This window comes from Delphinus delphis, chromosome 12 (assembly GCF_949987515.2).
Source record: "Delphinus delphis chromosome 12, mDelDel1.2, whole genome shotgun sequence".
Classification (NCBI taxonomy): Eukaryota; Metazoa; Chordata; class Mammalia; order Artiodactyla; family Delphinidae; genus Delphinus; species Delphinus delphis.
Window position 1 is genome coordinate 81,496,958 of NC_082694.2, and position 16,742 is coordinate 81,513,699.

The following is a 16,742-nucleotide window of genomic DNA, read 5'->3' on the forward strand; positions in this document are numbered from 1 at the left end:
GAAGGAAAGGCTAAACGAGCTGGATTTTGAGAGGTAATGAGAAACTTGCTCATAAATCAAGCAAGTCACAGGACAAATACAAAGAAAGAAAATGGTCAAGACCTTTCAGAGGAGGGTGCTGTAAAGCCACGGACTTTCTCGCCCAGTGCTGGGTTGGTGGAAAGGGGGAAGGTGGGTACAGTGCGTGACCCAGCCCTCCTGTCAATCCCAACCACCTCACATTGGTGGGTAGAAAAGAATGGAGAGGTTTCGAGGAGCCATGATAGGAGATGGTAAGGGGGAAAGATTGAGTGTGAACGGGGTTGATAAAGACTGGGTCAGAAACAGTTTTCACCCACTCAGTCATAAAGAAAAGAGATGATACAAACTTCCATTTAGATATTTCCCACTTTAGCTTAAATCCTTGATAAATGGCAAGTCACTAAGCTTCGCAGAGTCTCTGTTTTCTCAAATGACAAAGGAGGAACAAGAACAATTGACATGTGGCCACTGCCATGATAGGTGGTATGTCTCCAGCAGACCCATGATTGACTATGCAGTTGAGAAGCCCTCGTTAGAATTCCCAAGGTGATATAATCTGAAGGAAAGTTCAAGTTTCCCTGTTGCAGCGTCATTTTATCATTCCACTTTTTTGCCTCCCAATGGATGGCTTTAGAATCATCTTCTGTTCGTTCTCATTTTCTCCGGCTGCAAAGTATACTTTGGCACGAGAACAGGCAGCGCAGGCACAGGAACTGGGCCTCGTTCCCTCTGGTGGATGAAGTGTCTTATCCTTAAACCAGAACCATCTGTGTAAAATGACTGGGAGGCACAAGAAAGTGCCGGAACCACAAAATTCCAGCTTTGGTTTTGGCTTTCTGGCAACGAGAGAATAAAAATGCCGCTCTTATTTCTCCCAAGATTTCCTTCTCCACCGTCTACTCAGGTATGACTTCAGTTCTCCATTAGGAAGCCCTGATGTTTTTGTGGCCCACTCTTCCAACTGCCCTTGGAGATCTTGCTGGAATGCACATGAAGGTCATGGTATTGGCTGGAAATTAAATGACTTTTTTCTTCAAGAAAACAAACTTCATAAATTTTTGCTCATTCCTACACAGGTGTATAGAAGAAACATAAGAAATTGTTCTATGCATGTGGGTCTCGCCAAGACCCAAACATGAAAAACATATAAGACCCAAATATGAATTTCTTTTTGCACAGAAGGTGTCTGTTAAGACATTTGAAGTGAGTCCAGTGAAAGGCAAGCAGTGAGGTATGAAAATATCGTGCCGAAGATCTGCCGAGAACGGCCTGCAGGGATCCGCACACAGCGTCTTCCCACGTTATTATAATCAGGGGCGCCATTTGCATCACCTGATAAAAACTGCAGTTTGGACTCACTAGATGGGGTGGGACAAAGATATTTACAGAGATGAATGAGGGGTGTTGGAAAATGTGCTCTCCTCCACACCACAGGAAGGCTTAAAGATCCAACCCAAACCAGAGCTCGTTCAAGTGTCAGGAGATGAAAATAATGTGGTTTGGGTGCACAAACGTTTTTAACTATAAATATCCTTTAGATCGTTCCAATGCATTGAGCCAAAACCTAAATGCCGTGAGGTTTCACCCAACTGAATGGTTCCTTAAATAAACACAATGCAAGGACAAAAACTACCAAGATGAAGTTGAAAGAACAGAGACTGACTAAATGGATGACCGGATGAAGGAGCGAAAACACGTCCAGGCCTTTAGGAACACGTGTCAGCTAAGTACCTTTGGTGGGCTGTGCGCTGGGCTCATTCAAATCCATCAGCATGGTCAATCTTCCACCAGAAATTCTTTGAGAAAGATATGAGTGCCCTGAACTGAAGATGAGGAAACCAAAAATGCCAGACAGGTTACGCAACCAGCTCAGGACTGGCAGTCACATCCATCTGATCCCAAAGTTCACCGCCTTCCACAGGACCCTCTGTGCCCACCACACATGTGTGTTTCCAGATCAGTGTGTGACCTCTTCCAGGGTAATGGCATTGTCCCATTCGCCTAGGACTTCGTAGGACCAGGAGGTGTCTGGTCCCTTGGAAGTTGTATGAAGTTTCTCAGGGCTGCCATACCAAAGTGGTTTACCACAACCTGGGTGGATTAAAACAATGGGCATTTATGTTCTCGCAGTTCTAGATAAAGTCCAAAACCCAGGTGTCTTCAGGGTTGGTTACTGCTGGGGGCTCTGGAGGAGCAACTGCTCCATGCCTCTCTCTTGGCTTCTGATTATTAACCAGAAATCCTTGGTGGTCCCTGGTTTTAGATGCATCACTGTAAACTCTGCCCCCACCTTCGCATGGCATTCTCTCTGTGTCTGAGAGCGTGTCTGCTCTCCTCTTCTTATAAGGAAGCAGTCCTATTGGATTAGGGCCACTCCTACTCCAGTATGACCTCCTCTTAACTAATCACATCTGTAAAGAACAAGTTTCCAGATAAGGTCATAGTCACAGGCACAGTGGTTGTGATTTCAATATATGCTTGAGAGGGACACAATTCAACCCATAACAGAGACAATAAATTCTTTTTTTTGAATTGAAGTATAGTTGATTTACAATGTTGTGTTAATTACCGCTGCACAGCAAAGTTATACATATATACATTTTTTAAATATTCTTTTCCATTATGGTTTATCATAGGATATTGGATATAGATCTCTGTGCTATATAGTAGGACCTTGTTTATCCATTCTGTATATAAAAGCTTACATCTGCTAACCCCAAACTCACAATCCATTCCTCCCCCAACCCCTTACCCCTTGGCAACCACCAGTCTGTTCTCTACATCTGTGATTCTGTTTCTGTTTCATAGATAGATCCTTTGTGAGAGACAATAAATTTTATTTCTTGAATTAACCAAAGACCAAATGGACCCTTCTGGAACATCTGATATAACCCATGGTCTGGGAACCCCTGTTAGTGCCTCTCTGGACACATTAGTTCCCCAAGTACTGCCATTCTGCCTTCTTTCCACAACCTGAAGAAACCAGTCAGATTTGCCAAAGCTTCCACCATGTTACGGACCTTCTGTGTCCTGACAGAGTGAGGAAAAAACTCTTCCCATTCGGTATCCTATCCCACTCCCTTTTCCTCTAAAAACTTGGGCAGTTTTACAACTGTGTAAGGAAGATGGGAAGCTCTGAATGTCATTTAAGCAGAAGGAGGAAGAACACAAATCTAAGAGCCACATTTTGATGCCTGAGTCACAGCACCGGGAGGAATGCTTGTTACCAAAAAACCCAGCAGGAGCGAAAGTACACCTCATCAAATTCTGAAATGCACCCATTATGTGTATAATGACTATCAACTGATGAGATCTCAAAGAAACACCAACGTTGGCTTCTAGACTGCTCTGGCTGTAAAATCTTTTGGGTTTTTTGTTTGTTTGTTTGTTTGGTTGGTTTTGTATGAATAAATAAATTTTCAAAAATTTGATATTAACAAACACATATACAATATATGTCCAACCTTCAAGATAGCCATAAATGAGGATGTTACCACCCAAGAAGGTAATATGGACCCAACACATGAATAAAAAGTAGCTAATAAAGCCCCAATTAAGAAAACTATAGAAAATAACTAGGAAAATGTAAGCCCATTCTGGCAACAAGCATTTGCATACATGGTTAAATATAATTTCCACCAGGTGCGTGAAGCACATGAGTGATTATAGACGGGAAAGAACTGAGTGGTAACCTTTCTTCGGCACGGACACCACCTCCTCTGATTACGCGGCAGCACTTTGAAGAGTTAAATGCCTTCTACAAATGCCAGGTGGTGGGATTATTATTGCCTTCAGAGTGATCCAGCACAGCCAAGGCTGCACATGCAGCAATTTCACAGGGAATATTTTACCCTCCACTTTCTTTGCCTGGAAATACATGGCTCATTTAAGCCTGTGGGGCTCAGAATGTACTCCAAAGCACCATGGCATTCTAACACTAAAATCAAAGAATGCATGTCTTTTCCCAATTTGCAGGGAGAAGAATAAGCAAATGAATAGAAATTTCTCGATGTGAAGTTTTATTCTGTAATTTTTCTTGTAAGTATTTGGAACTCGCTACCTTTGGACCGCTAGTAAGTACCAGAGATGACAGAGAAAACCAGCAAGCCTTATCACCCCACTGTTTCCATAGCTCCATGCACCTGCCACCAGCCCACTAATGCCAGTAGCGGGTAATGCCTGTTTGCATTTGCATAGTCTTTTCCTCCCACGCCACTCTGAGAGATCTGACAGTGGGGGCCGTGCAGCTCTAGAGCTCGGCATGCTTAGCCCTGGACTTGGCACCTGTGAGCTCTGAATAAATGTCTGCTGTAAGAATGAACAGGTGAAAATGCAAATCAAAACCACAATAACATACAACTTCACACCCGCTAGGATGGCTGTTATCCAAAACGCACAAAAATAACAAATATTGGCAAGGATGTAGAGAAATTAGAACACTTGCGCACCAATGTTGGGAATGTAAAATGGTGCAGCCACTATGAAAAACAATATGGCAGTTCCTCAAATATTAAATATAGACTTAAATATAGAATCTAGGTGGATCCAGGAGTTCCACTACTGGGTGTATACCCAGAAGGACTGAAAACAGAAACTCACGCCTACGTTCATAGCAGCACTATTCACAATAGACAAAAAGTGGAAACAACCAAATATCTGTCCATCGATGGATGAATGAATAGACAAAATGTGGTCTAGACGTACAATGGAATATCATTCAGCCTTAAAAAGGAAGGAAATTCAGATACACACTACAACATGGATGAAACTTGAGGACATTATGCTAAGTGAAATAAACCAGACACAAAAGGATAAATATTGTGATTCCAGTTATATGAGGTACCTAAAATAATCAAATTCATAGATTCAGAAAGTAGAATAGTGGTTACCAGAGGCTGGAGGAAGGGGGAAATCAGGAGTTATTGAATGGGTACAAAGTTTCAGTTCAGGAAGCTGAAAAGTGCTAGAGATGGAGGTGTTAATAGTTGCACAGTCACGTGAATGTACTGAAGGCCACTGAACTGTACACTTAAAAACAGTTAAATGGCAAATTGCACATGAAATTTTCACAGTTGAAAAAGAAGATGAGCAGGTGACTGTCAACAATGAACATCATTCTCTAGTAAGCATGTGGCTTCCAGGAGCCCCATCACCTAACAAGCTTTAGCAACTTGAAAGCAGAGTTGCTAGGGTACCACTGGTGGGTATTTTAAGAATATTAAGGGCTTCCCTGGTGGCGCAGTGGTTGAGAGTCCGCCTGCCGATGCAGGGGACGCGGGTTCATGCCCCGGTCTGGGAAGATCCCACATGCCGCAGAGCGGCTGGGCCCGTGAGCCGTGGCCACTGAGCCTGTGCATCCGGAGCCTGTGCTCCGCAACGGGAGAGGCCACAACAGTGAGAGGCCCGCGTACCGCAAAAAAAAAAAAAAGAATATTAAAGGAAAAGACTATAATTTTCTTTAATGCAGAGACATGTTATATTGACTCAATTCCAGCATTCAAATAATCGCAATTGACCATATTTTTCAAGGTAAAAATGATAACATGCACTTACTTAGAATATTTAGCAGTGCACAACGTTGTAACATGAGAAGTACAAGCATCTTTTCCCTTCCCAGTCCCTCTCTCAAAAGGTGATCACTATTAACAGTGTCTTAAAGTATTCTTTAAAGGACAACAACAAATGCTACGCTTAGACTAATGATGGCACATATGCATGAGCATGTATTTTTAAATTTTCACTTTGCACGTTTATATTTACATTCTATTTTATATTCACAGTTTTAACATTTATACAACTTGGTTCATACCCTGTACACTTTTCAGGATTTAACTTTTTTTCCATTGAAAATATTCTGAGGGATTTTTCCATATTAGGATACAAAGAGCTACTTGTATAGACTATACTATAGCTACTTATAGACTGTTTAATATTCCTGATGAAACCTTTAGGCTGTTTCCAAGCTTGTTTTTGTGTTTTATTTTGCTGACTCTAGCAAGTAAATTCATTGCAATGGAATTGGTAGATCAAAATATGAGCGATTTGTATTTTCATGAATATTGGCAAATTACAGTCTGTAACGTAGTAACAGCCTAAACTCTCACAATGTGTGAGAAAACCAGTTCCCCACCCATCAACCCAGTCATTCCAGCACTTCGCAAGAATCAGTGTTTTAATGTTTGCTTTTCTAATGAAGTATCTCATAATGTTTATTTGAATTTCCCTAACTAAAAGATACGTTGAGCATCCTTTAATATTTTTCATGTCCATTTTTCTTTTCCTTTAAATTATTTGTTGATATTCTTTACTGGCTTCCCTATCACTTTGTCTTATTATTTTACACGAGCTCTTTAAAGATTCTAGAAATTAGCCTTTCGTTTGTCATACGTGTTACAGATAGGTTCCCCAGATTTGTTTGTTTTACTTTGTTTTAGCTCTTCCATGCCAGACATAAATTCAAAATTTGCTTTTAGTCGTATTTATCTGTCTTTTGTTTTACAGCTTCCAGACTTTTGATCATACTCAGAAAGGCTTTCCCTGATCCAAGTTTAAAAATAAACTCATTCCAACTCTTAGACTATCCTTGCTCTGTGTATGCAATAGTGTGCCAGTGGTGTTGCCTTAAATGGAATAAAATATAAGAACAGTGAGTGGGAACATTAAGACCAGCTATTAAAATGGAGGTGAATGACAATGTCAAGTGATTTTCAACAAGTATGCCAAAACAACTCAATGGGAAAAGAATACTATTTTCAACAAATGGTATTGGGACAACTGGATACCCACACGTAAAAAGTGATGTTGGACCCCTAACTTACACCATAGAAAACATCAACTCAAAATGGATCACAGACGTAAATATTATAGCTAAAATACCAAACTCCTAGAAGAAAACATGAGAGTAAATCTTTGTGGCTTTGGGTTAAACAATGATTTTTTTTAGATGTGACACCAAAAACACAATTGACAAATGAGAAAAGTAGATACATTGGAATTTGTAAAAATTTTTAAATCTTGTTTCAAAGACCACTATCATAAAAGTGAACATACAACCCACAGAATGGGAGAAATTATTTGCAAATCACATAGTGATAAGAAACTTGTACCCAGAAGATACTACTTCATACCCACTAAGATGCTAAAATAAAATAGACAAAATGCCTGTCCTCAAAAGCATTGAAAAGCAAAATGAAAAATAACATGTTTAGGCAAGGATGTGGAGAAATTGAACTTTCATTCATCGTTGATGAGGTTGTTAAATGGTACAACCACTTTGAAAAATAGTTTGGCAGGTCCCCAAAATATTAGACATAGAGTTACCATAGGACCCAGCAATTCCATTCCTAGGTATACACCCAAGACAAATGAAAACCATGTCCATGCAGAAAATTGTGCATACGTGTTCACAGCAGCATTATTCGTAACAGCCAAAAGATGAAAACAACCCAAATGTCCATCAACTGATGAACGTATAAACAAAATATGGTATATTCATACGATGGAATATTACTCAGCAGTAAAAAAGAATGAAATACTAATTCATGTTACAACATGAATGAACCTTGAAAACATCACGCTTCATAAAAGAAGCCAGTCACAAAAGACTACATATTGTACAATTCCATTTATTTGAAAAATCCAGAATACGCAAATCCATGGAGACAGAAAGTAAGTTAGTGGTTGCTTAGGGCTGCGGTCAGGTGGGCGGAGGAATGGACAAGGGGTAACACGGAATGACTGCTAATCAGTATGGGGTTACTTTAGGGGTGATAAGATTATTCTAAAATTAGATAATGGTCATGGTTGCAAAACTCTATAAATATACTGAAAAACCCACTGAATTTTATATTTTACATGGGTGAAGTTTATAGTATCAAACATTTAAGTTATATCTCATGAAAGTTATTCTTTAACTTTATTTTAAAAATCAGGCAGTAAGCCATAGTCTTCCAACTTCTGTGCTGGATTTTAACATTTTGTGCTTTTGAAGTATTTGGTAATAAAAATGGAAGAAAGAGGAGTAAGTGATAAGAAAGGAAAGTGAGTGAGAAAGGGATGGGAGGAGAAAATTTAAAACTGCTACAGAGTGAAAACTCAAAGAATGACTTAAAGAAAAAAAACATCTTTTCTTCCCTCTGTATATATAGATCTATAGATAAAATGCTCCCTCATCCTGGAGAAATACCCAGTTTGGAAGCAGGAATCCAGTGAAGTTTGTCACGGAGAGATGAGGAAGGGGCCAGTGAATAAAGCACCGTGCATGCGTGCAACCTTGTCCCCTACTGTTTCCTAACAGTGAGTTCACAGCCAGGTCACTCAGACATACTGAGCATCTCTTTCCTTCTCTCTAAAAGGGCAATAATATCTCTCCTCACAAATATAAACCTCAAACACTTGAAAAATCTTAATACATTATAAAATGTGAGTATTGTTGCTATAAAACTGATGTTTCTCTGTTAATGTGGCATGAATGATGGTTTCTTATTAGAATTTTACTTCTTCAGATAAACATAAATATACTCAGAGCAGAAAAAGAAATTAATATCCATTTTCCAAATAAAACTTGATAGAATTCAATCCCACAGACAAGAGTTCCAGTCCAACTTTTGTCATCCTCAACCGACGATAGACATTATCTGGACCAGCTTTCCCTCCAACCTGTGGAGAATGTAGTGGTAGAATCGGGGAGGCCCTTTGGTGCTTTCCAAGTCTGCAGTTCAAAGATGTCAGATGCCACTTAGAAGTCAGAGCCAGGACCTGCTCATAATTACTGGCATGAGGAGTAAAGAAAAACACAAGGCCCCAGTTTTTCTAAAACTTGAATAGCCAATTCCCAATAGGAAAAAAAGTAAACTTTTACAGAAATTCAATGTGCCCATTGAACCGTAATCCTTGGAATAACGTGACTAACTCTTTTCTCTTTGCTCATCACGTTTGTTATGACTAAACATTACTTTGGGTAATAACATGAATCTATGCCGGAAAAGTGAACGGGAGAGCAAATAAATAAGAAGACGTACTTCCAGACTGAACTGACTTCTGAGGCTGGAAGACTTCACGTGTGTCCCTCACCCCTCCCTGTCACTTTTCGCAAACTTTCCTTCTCTTGGCCCTTTTACCAGCCTCTGATCTCAGATTGGCCCCTAAATGCCACTTCTCGTCAGACCCGTCAGCTCGGTGGCCAACACTCAGCTCCTGACATTGGCTTGTCCCTGCTTCTCTCGGGGTCCTTCGTCTTATCTGTCCTCAGCTAGGGCCACCCCTTCAGATCCAGAGTTCTCAACTGGCACCAGAAACACAGACACCACTTACCCTGTTCCGATGCTCGCTCGTATTACCGCTACACCCCCTTCTCTCTGGGCACAGGGTAACTTAAGTGTGTGAAACCATTAGATAAGGAAAATGTCGTCTCTTGCACTGTCGGTGGGAATGTAAATTGGTGCAGCCACTGTGGAGAACAGTATGGATGTTCCTTAAAAAACTAAAAATAGAGCTACCATATGACCCAGTAATCCCACTCCTCGGCATGTATCTGAAGAAAACCCTAATTCAAACAGATACACACACCCCAATGTTCATTGCAGCACTATTTACAATAGCCAGGACATGGAAGCCACCTAAGTGTCCACTGACGGAGGAATGGATAAAATGTGTACGTATAACTGAATCACTTTGCTGTACACCTGAGACTAACACAACATTGTAAAGCAACGATACCCTGATATAAAATTAAAATTAAATTAAAAAATAAAAGAGAGAACTGTAAAAAAAAATTCAGTTCCAAATTTTTCTTACCATTGACCCTGTGTAGTTGAAGAATAATGTCTTAATCAATCACAAAACAAAACAAAACAAAAATTTCAGTGTTCTAATAACTGTAATGAAAAAGAATTTGAAAAAAAAAATATATATATATCTGAGTCACTGTACTGTATACTCGAAACTAACACAACATTGTAAATTAACTAATTCAATTTTAAAAAGATAAAGGTTTCAGGGTCACATAAGCTGGGACATCAGCTGCATAAATCTAAGCTCTACCATACCTGTGAACACAGTGGCAAAAGATGTACCTGTCCGAGAAAACACAGACAACGAAACAAACCCTGACTAAAATCTCCAGGAGAAAGATTCACATGGTGGAGCATACAGAATGCATCAAAGGTACTCTGGACTTTTAATCTTCCCGAAGTCTTCTCTGAGGGCACGGGGGCTGGAGCTGGGGGAAGACTGGGAATGCAAACATGTGACTGTTTTTCTCCCTTTCAGGCTTGCCCGCTAGTAAACACTTTGTGGACCTTTGCACAGAAAAGATGGAATTTTTCCATAAAAAGGAAAGAATGATGGGGTTTCTCCAAGCCCTTCCCCTTCTGGGTGCTGTCAGCCACTAGATGTCCTGTTTCTCCTTTTTGGCCACAAGCAGAGCGAATGCAAGGCCTTCTCCACACACCAGAGACCTGGGCAGGCAGGGTTTGCTGCTGTGGACCCACCCACTCTGGTCCCCTGGGCACCGGGGATTGGGCTGCCATGGCAACTCCGTGTGTAAGAGCCCTAACCCTAACTGACCGGAAACTAGCGAGGGGGCAGGCTCTCTGATTCCCTGGGATCCTCCAGCCAGGGATCAGTAACTTAGTTAAACTTGGCACCAGGCCTTCTGGGAAGCCGCACTGTACCTACATTCCTCCTGGCTACCCAGGTCCACTCCAATACCTCAGGTGCAAGCTCTGTATTGTGGCTTGTTCTCCAAGAGCGGCCATCACCGCTTCTTCCTTTTTTTAAATTTATTGTACTGAAGTAGAGTTGATTTACAATGTTGTGTTAATTTCTAATGTACAGCAAAGTGATTCAGTTATACATATATATACATTCTTTTTCATATTCTTTTCCATTATGGTTTATCACAGGATATTGAATATAGTTCCCTGTGCTATATAATAGGACCTTGTTGTTGATCCATTGTATATATAATAGTTTGCATCTATTAATCCCAAACTCCCAATCCATCCCTCCCCCAACCCCTGCCCCCTTGGCAGCCACAAGTCTGTTCTCTATGTCTGTGAGTCTGTTTTGTGGATAAATTCATTTGTGTCATATTTTCGATTCCACATATGTGATATCATATGGTATTTGTCTTTCTCTTTCTGACTTAGTTCACTTAGTATGATAATCTCTAGGTCCATCCATGTTGCTGCAAATGGCATATCACCACTTCTTTCTCTTCCCTTCCTCTAATTTGTTCCATTCTCTGTGAAAATCCAGTGCCTCTTGGGTCTCTGGGGAGATGTGTTTCTTCAGGAATTCTTAGCTCTCAGCAAGTCCTGCACTTCCTTGATCCAGGCTTTTCAGATTCTCCAACCCTCTTTCCAGGGACCTGGCGAATGACCTACCATGAAAGCTTTTCCTAGAAGAGAGAGAAAGAATGATCTGCTCCCCTTCCTGCCAGCATGTAGCTATGAAGTGCCCAGGAATCCCAGTAGCAATCACCATGGTTGTCACTCTCCCTAGAGTGTCCAGAGGGTACATCACAGACTCAGGGGTCCTGGTGGCCTTGCTACGTAGAACATTACTGATGCCGGATCCTCCAGACACTTCTGGAACCTCTGCTCCTTCTCGTCCATCATCCCAGTGGCCCTTCATGGCACATCTAACAGTGCCTTGAGTCTTTTTCACCCATTCCTGACAGTATCCCTCCCCCATTTCCACAGCAGCAGTGAGCTCAAAGCTCCAATAGCCCCCTCCTCAGCTGACAAAGTAGGACCAAGCCTTGACCTAGTCCAAGTTCACTGGCCACCGATCTCCTTTCTTCCAGAGTGCACTCAGCTTTATTAAGAAATCCATCAGGGTTGTAGCTTTTCCAGGAGATTTCTCAAATCTTCTCTCGCTAGTGAATTAGTAGAATGTTGTGTAAACCTTGTTCCTGATCTGAAATATCCAGTCCTAAACAGATTATCATCTCATTTCATTGTAATATTAGTAAGAGAAAATAAAAATTAAAAAATTGTTTCTTCATCTCAGCATCCTTTCCAGTTTCCCTTTGTCTTTGGGGTGGTATTTCAAAGGCCATCATGACTCGCCATTGGATGAGTTCCCACCCACTTGCACTCCAGGGCCAACAGAAATGTTGAAGGTACATTCCTGACTTAGTACTATGGCAATAATTTCATAAGCAGTATTACTCAATATGAGTTGAAAATCCAAAATAATCACTCCCTAAACAGAACTGGAATCCATATTGCAACTGGTACCAACAAAACACCACATGGTAAGTCAACAGACCCTTCTTAATAGCACCTTTGTGCTGTGTCCCAGCACTGCCCTCCAGGCTTTAAGGTACAGCCACATTCACACCTCACAGCGCCCCTATTAGGTGGATACTAGGACTATCTCTATTTCACAGATGGCAAAACTGGGGCACAGAGGTTACGTCCTTGCCCAGGGTCACACAGCTATGAAACAATGGAGCTAGCGCTTGAACTTGGGCAATCTGCCTACAAAACCTGTGCTCTAAACCACTCTACATACTGCCTTGAATTCAACAAAAGGCATACTGTACCTCATGCCAAAGAGGAAGAGAGGAAGCTTTGAAAAGCACTTTCAATGTTGAATGGAGTTTTCCCAGAGGTGCCAGTGGGGAAATTACATTATGAGACACGTGGAAAATAGTCTTAAAACCTTTGTTATCCCCAAATCTCACTACCTTGGCAGCTGTCCCCCTAAAATCTCCCTTCTCTGATTCATTTCTGAATTTTCTCCAAAATCTCTAGACCACCTGGATCTCCAATCCCTTTCCATTCGTGGAAAAACTTAGATGGTTGGGTCTCTTTCAATTCTCCTTTTTTACTAATGATCCTGGTCAGCCAAACAAAATCACCAAAGGTAGATCAGGTTTAGCAGGGAAAGGATATGAATGCTTTTTTATACCTTTACATCTTGGTCACATTTATGTTAATTGTGTCCTTTGTTAAGTCTGAACCTTAAACACAACTCATCTGAATGTTCTTAACTCTTCTTTCCAAATCTAAAGATATCCCCTTTATCTTGCCTATCACACCTGCAGGCTAGAAGGTGATGGTGCCTGTGGATCGCTCTTCCTCAGCTTCCTTGGCACTCCTCCCCTGCATCGCAATCCCCTCATCCGTAGCCTAAGGCAAGGCTGCTCCTTTGTCCACCCCTTGGCTATGTGACATAGAATATCTTATTTAAGTTCTACAGTCAATCAATCTACTCCTTTGTCTACTATTCTTCTTCATTTTTAAATCATTACTAGTAAGTCACACCTAGATTATCTATAGAACTGACAGAATCAATAGAGCCATTGACATAGATTTGCTGGGTAACCCTTTCTGATGGCACTGGCCCTGGATGGATCTGGTACCTACCTAATCACGGCCACACCCTGACCCCAGTCAGGCCCTTCTCAAATATGGGTCGTGGAATGCTACAGCTGGGCTGGGGGGTGCCCTTAAACCAGTGGGGATACCATTCCACCCCAAAGGAGAGACATGAGTCTCAGCATCGGAACACTTTCTAGAAGGGCAGACATTGAAGTTCTTCCCCCGTGCAGTCACAACCACCGAAAAGGGCGTTGAGAAGAAAGAGAGTGATAGCAAACTAAAAAACAATCATTCTTGTGATGTATCACCTTCTTAGCAGATGCATCTTCACCTAAAGAGGTGCACATTTCCCCTGGGAGGATGAGTAAGAACCTGCAGAGAGACCCACAGCGTTAGAAGAACCGTATTCAATATTTAAAATAAATGTGTAAGTCACAAGACTAAAAATGCATGTATTTAAGCTACGAAAGACATCAAGTAGAGCTAAGAAAATCCGGTTGGGAAGAGGAAGGTGAAATTAAAAGGATGAGAAACACTCATCTGCTTTGGCAGGCCCTGGGCTGGGAGCGCCCTACGTGGAATCCCATGTATTCCCCACTCCATAAGGGACATGGCTACTTTCTTGACTCAGTGACTTTGTTCCCTACTCTGAACAAATGTGAATAATAATGGCACCATCCTCCCAGAGTGGCTGTGGAATTAAATGAGTTCATAGATTGAAGGCACTTCGTTAATTAATAGTAACCTTTTGATGTTCCGCCTACCTGGTTTTTGTTGCAAAAACTCCTTTATATCCTGGCTCCCCCCTGACCTCTTCGGAGCCGTCCCTCAGAGCCATCTGAGAGGCTGCCTTCAGGGCTTAAGTCCTCGGAAAATCTGCCCAATAAAAAGTAATTCTCAACTTTAAGTTGTGGATTTCTTTTTCAGTCCACACGATGCTGCCTCAGAGCAGCAGAGCTGAGGTTTGAACCCAAGTTTTCTGAATTCAAATTCTAATCAATGCCACAGACAGCCTTTCTGTTACCTTTCCAAAAATACACATTCTAAATGGGTGATTTAATCTCAACTCAACAACATCATACTTTTTAGACATTGTTTTAAAGAGGAAAAGCTCTGAGCTTGCAGTCAGAGAACTTGATCTCAAATGCTGACGGACAGAGGTGAAGAAAGATATGGTAAGTTTCGGTGTCTGTGGGGAACTTAAAGGAGGGGTCCAAAGTTCAGAAAAAAATTCAAGGCTAGAAATACATACTGAGGAGTTATTAAGTTTAGGGATAGATGGTTACTGAAGCCCAGGCACGAACGAGCTGGAAGAGGAAGAATGGGTAGAGTTTAAAAGAGGAAAACCGGAGGCTTAGGAAAGAACACAGGCCAGGGCAACTGAGCTGCTCATGGAAAACAGGTTTAGAAAATGCCAAATGCACTTCGATATTGGCGGTTCCAAGTTGTGGATGCAGAGCGGAGAAGGAGCGCTCTTATTCTCCTGTATAATTGCATCTCACACCTTCTGCATAATACAGATTTGCTCTGAGATAAGCTATCTAGGACTTTCCATTTCTCTGCTGGCTAAGATCCAACTTGGATTTGGCATTTCCCAGGGTGTTAACAACCGTGTCTGTATTTTGGTTCTGTACTTATTAGGAGTTCTCTGAAAATAGCCCCTAGCAACTTCTGCTCTGTCTTTCTGAATGTGATGCTGAAAACTCTTGCAGCTGAATATGATTTTCAACACTCCGTTCCTCCTGGGAAGAATTGCGACGGAGACCCACATTGGTCTCTTCAAGGCCCGTAAAGCAGCACCCCTCTTGTTTTATGGAAACCACACCCCTAGTGAAACAGCCTTAACTGGTGGTTGGCTACAGCAGCTTGTATACTTTTAAGGCTTAAAAGTGTAACACTGGTCCTTACACACTCTCAAGTGAAAATTCAGGCTGGGTAATCAGCCATTAAAAGAGAGAGAGAGAGAGAGAGAGAGAGAGGAGTAACATTTAACAAAAATTCAAATCCTCCAAAAAATTATGTCAAAGATAGAGTACACTGAGGAAAACCAAACTAAAATGGGGAGAAAATCATGCATGAAAAATGAATATTCAATATGTGATGACTAAATGAAATGTTAGAAGAGAGCGGTTATCAGTTCACTTTTCCTTTGATCAAACAAAAGTTTTTTATGTATACCAGGAGCCAGACACTGTTTGAGCATTTCTGCACATACATTCTCTAATAGTCACAACCCTGGAAGAAAGTTTTTAAGCACCACTGTACAGATAAAGGAACTGTGGTTCAGAGAAATTAAGGAGCCCTCTTCCACATCACACCGCTAGAAATTAATACAGTAGGACTCGAGCTCAGGGCTTCCTGACTCGAATCCCATCCTTTGCTGGGAGAACTGGCATTAAACTACAACACATAGAGAGGCAGGGTCCCACATATCAATCGTGTCTTCAAGAATGAGGCATGTGCACACAATTACAAGAGACCGAACACGCCAGGGTCAGTTCCAGGAGGCCAATGGGTCAAAATGCAAAGAGCTGTGAGTGGCTTGTTTCAGTCTGGGAGCAGAAAGGACCGGCTGGTTGCATATCAGCTCCTGAAGGTACAAAACGAGCAAGGAGTATTCTCAAGAATGTGGAAATCTCATGAAGAAATAGAAGGATGGGAGCAGATGAGCAATGACGAGCACCTGTGGGAATGAACGGGAAAGGCTGAAGTAAGTTGGGACTAGAGTGCAAAAGGGTTGTGAACGCCATGCAGAGAGCTTGGCTGTTATTTTGTAGGAAAGAGAGGGACAGGAAGACATTGAACGTGAAAGGTGAGGCATGTGGCCCGTTTTAGGTCTCATGCAGGGGCAGTGACGAGGTTGGACACTGAGGGGGGAGGGGCAGGAAGTCCCTGTTGGAATGTGCTTGGTGACCCTGTGGCCATCTCTGCAGGAATGGGAGAAAGGACAGATAGGGGAGATATTATCAAAAGAGTGTAGACAAGAATAAATATGATGATGAAAACGTGTGTTTGGGAAGATGTGATGGCTAATTTGATATGTCAGCTTGACTGGGCCACAGGGCACTCAGATATATAGTCGAATGTTATTCTAGGTGTTTCTGGGTGGGTGTTTTGGCATGAGATTAACACTTTAGTCCATAGACTGAGTAAAGCAGATTGCCCTCCTTAATCTGAGTGGGCCTCATCCAATCAGTTAAAGGTCTAAATAGAACAAAAAGGCTGACCCTCCTGAGTAAGAAAGAATTCTTTCTGCCTGATGGCTTTCAGACTAGGATGTTGGCCTTTTCCTGCCTTTTGACTCAAACTGAAACATTGTCTTTCCCTGGGGCTCAAGCCTGCCAGCTGAGTGACCCTGAAGATCTTGGGACATCTTAGTCTGCCAAT